Here is a 6232-nt window from a genome sequence, read left to right on the forward strand (position 1 = left end):
CTGAGGGATCTGCTTGGCGTTCCGGGCTCTGCAGCAGTGGTATGCATGTGGGGGCGGCAGCACAGGAGAAGTTCAGAGTCTTACATCTCAGGGTGAAAACCCAAGGTCCAGCCTTAACTGGTTGTGCCTGGCAATGATCTTGTTGGAGGCATTGATTTGAGTGTGGGGACTATCTTCAGGGTGAAAACCTAGACATTTGGTCGGGCGACGACGGCGCTGGTGTACTATTCCCTTCTTGGAGGCGTCGCCTTTGGAGAGTATGTACTTCAGGTGTTATCATAGTGGTGGTTGTATTGCTGTTGCTAGGCCTAGAAGGCTGTAGCGGGGGACTTTTATTTCTTAGTTTTCTTTACTCTTTTTTGACTGTGTGCATCTGTACTGCCACTAGAGTGGGGCGTTGTTACAGAGGCTGGGTGTAATTGGTATCTTTTGATATAAATATATTCCCTTTATCTAAAAAAACGTACCACCACACCAATCGAGAGTCCAAATTCCAAACTGGGGATTCTCTCCCTCTCCATCGATCGGCAAGTCATGGAGATCATAGATCCCTACACCTTTGAGCTCCTTTCCGCCCCTCCGCTTCCCGTCACCTTCTCAGGCCCCGTCACCGCCCAAACAGAGTTTGACGACGACTATCTCCTGGCCATGGGCGCGCTTCCTCGCCGTCCATGCGCCAACATTGCTCCCACCTCCCTCAACTATCCCCCACCCTAGAGGCTGGAGCCATCGTCCCCGATGCTACTGCCGTCTTGCGACCTGGTCGTCGCCGCCCTCGGCAGCCACCTTACACAGCCAGCTGCCGAGGTGTCCGTGCCACCCGCGCACCGAGTCGAAAGAAAGCGCGGTGCTCCTGTTCCTGGCTCGGATGTTGCTGCCCCAGAGATCCCGGCCAAGCGCCCACGGATTTCCTTCCCATGGGTGTAGGGCTGGCCCATAGGGCGGGGCAGAGGCGCGCTCGCCCTGGGCCCTCCAGAGCTAGGGCCTCAGACCAAGATGTTTTAAGGTGCAACTTATCGTGCCTATACTCTGACTTCTCTTACCTAGAAAATATTTCAACATTTTGGGTAGTACACTTTAGAATAGTTCTAGAAAATACAGAAGGCCGATGCTGAAACTTACTATGCTTCTATTTCAACTCCTTTTAACATTTTTTAATATTTCTAAATAGTGTTTTTGATGACACGATTTCTCTTTGGCCTTCTCAAATGTGCATTATAATACCGAACCTCATAAAAAATATGATTAGTTCTGGAGCTACATACTTTGTGCATTATAATACCGACCCTCATAAAAAATATGATTAATTCTAGAGCTACATACTTATATACACGTTTACACAAACATCTAGTGTTAGAAATAACAATCAAAGTATATAGTTCGCTCGATCAATAGAAACAAATAGTTTCTAAAAAATCTTCACCGAGATTTCGAAGATCATGGATCTTTCAAATGTAAATATTAGTTAATTTGTCATATTACATTACCCTAATATTTATATTACTGAATAATAACATGTTCTAAGTTTTTTGTGTTTGACCAAGTGACGAAGAGATTGTTAAGGAGCCAAAACACTAACCATGCTTAAACTTTATATAATATTTTTTTTAACATAAATAGATATATATATAAGGGTTCTTTTAGAGTAGGGGGCCATTGTCCCCTCCTCTAGAAAACCTTTGCCACTGTGAACACGAAGTTTTAGTGTGGTTTCATCCTAGGGCCCCTGAAATCTATGGACCGGTCTTGCGTGGATGCCAAACTACGACGCCGACAACGACTTCAACCTGCGGGAGAAGGAGAAGAACATCAGGTAACTACCCTCGCCGGACTACCTGGAGGCGGTGCAAGGAGACCGGATGGACAAGCGCACACGCAGCAACCTCGTCATCTAGATGGACGAGTGCACCAAACACAACCATTTTTTCCGGGCACGCTTCACCGCCCCCGCAAGATTCACCGACGCCGATGCTTTTTTGAGTTCTGCCACTTCCTTCATCGCCAGCATCAGGTACCACCTCCCCACAATCTTATATTCCTCAACCTCCATCGATACGCGGGTCTTGTGTACCATAGCTGATGTACAAAGATGCAGGCGGGCGGATTTGGGGAGGAGGAGGAGGCACGCAGCCGGATTTGGGGAGGAGGAGGCACATGGCCGAATTTGGGGAGGAGGACGATTGAGGAAAGTATCCTTTGCAACTTACATCTCTGCTACATGAGGGTATGAACCCCTGGACCTAGGCAAGCTGATGGCGGGGAACTCCAACAGGTTTTGGTTTCCTCCTCACTGATTGATGGAGCCCAAGACTGCTTGACGACTTTCGGTGTGGGGTCAGCTTGAGCCGAGGTCGTATCGTAACAAGAACATGAAGAATAGCATCGAAGAAGGGCGCGTGGCTTGGCCAGCTGCGGTTCGAGGACACCAGGTGTGGCTCAACCTGGTGCGGCTCGACCATGCCAACATGGACGAAAACCAATGTCCACTGTGTCAAAAACCAGGCCCAAAACAACTAATCAGTGGTCTAGGGGGTTAACCGTTCAGTTTTGTATAATTGGGGGGGGGGGTGTAATTTGCTCCACTTAATAGATAAGGGTGGTTAGAGCATCTCTAGCAGATCCCCCATCCGACCCCCATCCACATAATAACCGCCGATTTCCGGTTTAGAGGGCAAAAAAAGCACCGTTCAGATTCCTCATCGGACCCCCATTTCCAAAAAAAAAAAATCCGGGCCGCCAGGATTCGTGCCGCGCGACCCCCAAGTTCTCGGGTCGGAGGGGCTATGCGAGGCCGGCCTCCATCTATTTCCGCCCCTTGGCGCGAAGGAAGTTTCAGCTCTCCCCTTCTCCTCTTCCTCCCACCAACCGTCGCCGCGGCCACGCGCCACCGCAGATCCCGGCCACCCCCGCCCTTCCCCTCCGATTCCGACCGGTAGAAGAACGCGCGCGGGCCCTCCGCATCTGCTCCACCCGCCGGCGCGCGCGAATTGGGCACCAATCGGTCGGAATCGATGCCGCCGCACACGCCTCGCCGGTAAGCTTTTCCCCAAGCTCAGCTTAGCCGTGGTTTTGCCGCCGTAGCTCTAATGGTTTTCCGCGGTTGTTGCGCCTTTGCAGATGGACCCGTGCGTGCTGTTTTTGTTGGAGGATTCGTCCTCCTCCAACGACTCACACTTGGAGGAGCTGCTCGACGACGACCTCGAGCAGACGGCGGTGATACTCGCGGCGGCAGCCACGGACGTGCGGCAGAGGAAGCAGAAGGTCTCGACCATGGGGCGGCTGTGCATCCCGCGGAACCGCGCCCTCGGCCACACCTTGCTCATGCGCGACTATTTCGCCGAGGTACCGACATACCCGCCCCATCTTTTTTGCCGTCGGTACCGAATGCGGCGATCTTTGTTCAACAAAATCATCACAATGTGTGAGGACAACACACGCTACTTCAAGAACAAAAGGAATGCAGCCGGGCTCTTGGAATTTAGCGCGCACCAGAAAATATCCGCCGACATGCGCACCTTTGCATACGGCATTCCGGCGGACTATGCCAACGAGTATCTTCGCATAGGCGAGGATACGATGTTGGAGTCCGTCCGACGTTTTTGCAAGGTTATGATGCGCGTGTATGGGACGGCAAGATTAATGGCGGAGAACGAACAACGGGGGTGGCCGGGCATGGTAGGAAGCGTAGATTGTATGCATTGGACATGAAAAAATTGTCCAAAAGCTTGGCAAAGTTTGTATTGTGGCCGGAGCAGTGATCCAACAATCGTTCTTGAGGCCGTTGCATCGCAGGACGTTTGGATTTGGCATATTTTTTTTGGTTTGCCCGGTTCGCTCAATGATATCAATGTCTTGCATCGATCCCATCTTCTTGCCCGGATTGCAACTACACCGTCAATGGAAGAGAGTACACAATGGGGTACTACCTTGCCGACGGTATATACCCGGATTGGGCGACATTTGTGAAAACCATCCGACAGCCAGGGAACAGATCTGAAGCTGAGTTTGCAAAAGCACAAGAGGCAGCACGAAAAGATATAGAACAAGCTTTCGGTGTGTTGCAAGCTAGATTTGCAATAGTCCGAGGACCTACCCAATTTTGGGATATGAACACACTCAAGGACATCATGACCACCTGTGTCATTCTACAAAATATGATCATTGAAGATGAGAGGGGTTTGAACTTATCCTTTTTCTTTGATAATGTTGGCACCCAGGTCAAACCTGCAAGAAATACATATACTGTGCCAGCTTTTCTTGAAACATACCGTTTGATTGAGAATGACAAAGATGCAAAACAGCTCCACTAAGATCTTATTCGCAACCATTGGCAAAGGAACGTCAACTAGGATTTAATTGTGTTTCCAAGCATTTGTTGTTTGCTTCATTTGTTGTTTTATCATTTGATTCATATTGTTCAAAAACATTTGTGTATGACAGTAAACATTCTGTGTAATACTCGGATTATTGTTTTATTTGTCATATCAATTTGTATAATAATTTAGATTGTGTTATTTTGCAAAACCCTTTGCATCCGGTTTTGTTTGCGGGCCGAAAAATAGCCGCGCAGTCCAGACGCACCCATGCGGGCCGCGTTTGGCGCGTCTGGATCTGCTAGAGATGCTCTTAGTGCCCCAAACCTTGTAGTTAGGGGGTGATTTGGACTTCTTTCGAAGTAGTACATCATGCTGCATTTGGAACAACAGCGCATCGCCGTAGAGTCCATGCCCATCCTCGTCGTTGCTGCACACCATGTTGGCAGACTCTCACGACTACGCCATTTGCAAGGAGGCCTTCGAGCTGGGCGCCGAGGCCAGGGAGATGCCCTGCGGCCACATGTACCACCAGGACTGCATCCTACCCTGCCTCGCGCTGCGCAACTCGTGCCCTGTCTGCCTGAAGGAGATATGCCCTAGAGGCAATAATAAAATGGTTATTATTTATATCTTTATGTTTATGATAAATGTTTATATATCATGCTATAATTGTATTAACCGAAACATTAGTATATGTGTGATATATAGACAACAATGAAGTCCCTAGTATGCCTCTTAAACTAGCTTGTTGATTAATGGATGATTAGTTTCATAATCATGAACATTGGATGTTATTAATAACAAGGTTATATCATTATATGAATGATGTAATGGACACACCCAATTAAGCGTAGCATAAGATCTCGTCATTAAGTTATTTGCTATAAGCTTTCGATACATAGTTACCTAGTCCTTATGACCATGAGATCATGTAAATCACTTATACCGGAAAGGTACTTTGATTACATCAAACGCCACTCGCGTAAATGGGTGGTTATAAAGGTGGGATTAAGTATCCGGAAAGTATGAGTTGAGGCATATGGATCAACAGTGGGATTTGTCCATCCCGATGACTGATAGATATACTCCGGGCCCTCTCGGTGGAATGTCGTCTAATATCTTGCAAGCATATGAATAAGTTCATAAGAGACCACATACCACGGTACGAGTAAAGAGTACTTGTCGAGAGACGAGGTTGAACAAGGTATAAAGTGATACCGAAGATCAAACCTCGGACAAGTAAAATATCGCGTGACAAAGGGAATTGGTATTGTATGTGAATGGTTCATTCGATCACAAAAGTCATCGTTGAATATGTGGGAGCCATTATGGATCTCCAGATCCCGCTATTGGTTATTGGTCGGAGTGAGTACTCAACCATGTCCGCATAGTTCACGAACCGTAGGGTGACACACTTAAAGTTGGATGTTGAAATGGTAGAACTTGAATATGGAATGGAGTTCGAATATTTGTTCGGAGTCCCGGATGAGATCCCGGACATCACGAGGAGTTCCGGAATGGTCCGGAGAATAAGATTCATATATAGGATGTCATTTTATGTGATTTAAAATGTCGCGGAAGGTTCTATGGAAGGTTCTAGAAGGTTCTAGAAAAGTCCGGAAGAAACCACCTCCATGGCCGGCCAACCCTAGTGGGGGTGGAGTCCCAAGTGGACTCCCCCTTAGGGGGCCGGCCACCCCCCCATATGGGAGGTGGAACTCCCACCTCTAGTGGAGTCCTAACTTGGGTAGGTTTTCCCACCATATGGAAGGTTTTTGGTTCGGGTCTTATTCGAAGACTTGGAGACCAACTCTTGGGAATCCACCTATATAATGAGGGGCCAAGGGAGGGGGCCGGCCACCCCAAGACCACAAGCTGGCCGCCCCCCTTGAAGTGGCCGGCCACCCCCTCCCAAA

This window comes from Lolium rigidum, chromosome 4 (assembly GCF_022539505.1).
Source record: "Lolium rigidum isolate FL_2022 chromosome 4, APGP_CSIRO_Lrig_0.1, whole genome shotgun sequence".
Taxonomy (NCBI): Eukaryota; Viridiplantae; Streptophyta; class Magnoliopsida; order Poales; family Poaceae; genus Lolium; species Lolium rigidum.